This window comes from Coenobita brevimanus, chromosome 3, assembly GCF_032717465.1.
Source record: "Coenobita brevimanus isolate Jiangsu-jjx chromosome 3, ASM3271746v2, whole genome shotgun sequence".
NCBI classification, from domain to species: Eukaryota; Metazoa; Arthropoda; class Malacostraca; order Decapoda; family Coenobitidae; genus Coenobita; species Coenobita brevimanus.
The window spans coordinates 15502030-15504787 of record NC_136956.1 but is presented as its reverse complement, the minus strand read 5'-3'; the positions used below and the strand labels follow the sequence as shown (position 1 = coordinate 15504787).

The 2758-nt window shown below is 41.8% G+C and overlaps 1 pseudogene; it reads right to left on the bottom strand.

The window, feature by feature from the left end:
- Positions 1-1823: 1823 nt before the first annotated feature.
- On the bottom strand, positions 1824-1942 carry LOC145394529 (5S ribosomal RNA; annotated as a pseudogene).
- Between the last annotated feature and the right edge of the window lie 816 nt (positions 1943-2758).

The following is a 2758-nucleotide window of genomic DNA, read 5'->3' as shown; positions in this document are numbered from 1 at the left end:
TAAGTAGGCCTCTAATCTATTTTCGTAATAAATATACATGTAAGGAGGGAAGGGAGAACCCTAAATGATATTTACATTCACCTGGAACTACCAAATTTATAATGTATTGTCTAGATTTCCTGCCAATCATATCAGTGCTAGACTTAGCTGTTTCAAGAAGTAATATTGGTAACTTTGAATAACCCCTAAAGCAGGCCTCTAGGCTAGCTGGCCTGGCCCCTGCGTTATCAGTGTACTCTCATCTTCCGAAGTGAGAGGACGTATGTTTCATCTTGCTGACTTCAAGGCCTTTTTTCACCCCCATGCAAATGGCTCTGTGACCTTTACCCCCTACTAAACCTCGTGTGGAAAGAGGTAAAGGGCTGACAATTGATAAAAGAGTGACTACGATCTTTCTATTGAGTAAAACAGTGCAAGTGGAATTGTAAATAATGTGTAAATAATGTGTAAACAGCAAGTGAAAGTAATGAATGTAAATATACGTGAACAATGGAAAATAGTTTTATAAGTTATTTCAAATGACAGTGCATAACACTGTAAATAAAATAGAAATGTAAATAACGTAAATAAAATAGAGAACGTAAATAGAAATGTAAATGAGTAGTATTATAAGAATACGAGTATATACCCTAGGAGTAATGAAAGTGAAAGTTTCACTCTAGCATGTCTGAATGCTATGAGTTATGAGAGTGAAGATGAAAGTGACATTCACTCTCAATGCCAGTATACAGGACGAGAAAGTGAATGCTACGTATTTTACTGAAAGAAATTGAATCCCTACAGTGACAATAAACTAATACTACTGAAGGAAACTTATGGATAAAGACTGTAGATATATATAAGTGTTATATAGTAATAGAAATATAAAGTGTGAGGGGTTTTATGAATAATAAATGACAGACTACCATGAGCGAACTAGTGCCAGTGCGACGATCAGACGCGCTCGTAATTTCCATTGCTTTCACAGTGTTTTTTTTTTTAGTATGGATCCCAAACTACTTGAAAATTGTAGAATAGTGTTTATAGTGTTTGTATCTGGCTGTGGTAATCATATTACGGGTTGTCGGGAAGTGTAAAGTGGAGACTTCGTTACCCTACTTCAGAGGTCTCCACAAGTCCTACGGTAACCGACGAAGGCTCAACAATCATTCCAGGAGAAAGCTGAACGTATGTGCCATAAGCATATGTAATTTTATTATTCTAGGACTAATAACTGATTTTTGGCAAATATTTTTTGAGAGTCTGTCGGAGCCCAAATAACCCCGCGGCACACGCAAGTAATTGGTAAACAAGCCCGCGGTGTAGGGGTTAACAAGTACAGTGGGCTCACACACTAGGCGAGTGGATGGGCGGTCCTGGTCCTTGCACACTGAAATTGCACACTGAATACTTAATCTTGTGAGGAAAATTACATATGGGAGGTACCCCTCTCATACCTTGACATTTTTTAACCATTAGGGACATAATAAAGGGAAAATTTTTCACACATATACCACAGATATAGCTACAATAACAAAAATATGATAAATCACCTTAACAATAGTGGACAACAGGCCTGGTGGACTTAAATAACAAGGGTTCTGAGGCTCGGCAACACTTGTGTGCTGCACCCCCCACCACACCCCCTGCTGCACCAGCACTTCCTTCCTCAAACTCCTCTTGAGCACCTTCCCCATGAGCCTCTAACTGAGTCATTCATTCATTCATTCATTGTCAGATGCCATGCATCCCAAACGGGGTGGCCAAGGGCTTAGAGTTAATTGTTTTACAGGAAGGGGCACTAATCCTCCACCAACCCCACTTGACACGTAGGGAGAACGTTATGCCAACAGCATCTGGTGTTCCTAGGCGGTCACCCATCCAAGTATTAACCAGACCCAACGTTGCTTGACTTCGCTGATCGGACAGGAGGTGGTGTACTCAACGTGGTATGGCCGTTCACTTCAGCCAAAAACCTCTCTAAGCCCAATGTTGACACATATTTCTTCCTCTACAGGAACAGGACCAGACGATGTATCTGGTTCCTCACTTGCACTTTCTTGAGGCCGCCATGTGTAACTTGTTATGATCATCTGCCTCCTCCTGTTAATTTTTTGCCTGTGCCTGTCTGTGTAGAAGCAGAAGGCTTTGTCGATACCAGCAAGAACCTCCTCCATTCTTTGGTTGTTGATTTTGTGTTCCTTCACTTCTTTGAGCTTATCCACGGCATCAAGAATCTTGCATATCCTTGATATAGACAGTTCTGTGCCATGCTCCATCACACAAGGCTCCTCAAGTTGATACTGCCTGGCCTCAGCCTCTGCATCGGGAGCATTGGGCAGGGGTGGGGGTCACGTAGTAAGGCAAAATGACGTTTTTGTGCCTCTCCTTGCCTTTGCCTTGTGTATTGTGGGCTAAACCCGTGCAATCAAGGTGTTTTTGGTTATTACTTTTGGTCACTCACATACTGTGCGAGCCCACTGTAATTGTCAAGTAGCACTGCGTATGTGATACATGGTGTAGGTATAACAGTTGTAATGTAACTGTACCTGTGTGTAAAATGACATGACACAAATTAATAGCAAATGGACATGCCGAGGGTAGAGAAGAGGAAGCAGCATGTGGCAGAGACAATCAGCTGACCCACAGGGCAAAACTGTTCCACCTATCGCTGTACCTGCACAGCAAAACTGCTCCACCTGCCAATTGTACCTGTGAAATCAATCAGGGTGTGTAGTGCCCGGAAATGATAATGAGTTGTATCTAGAGCAATTTATAT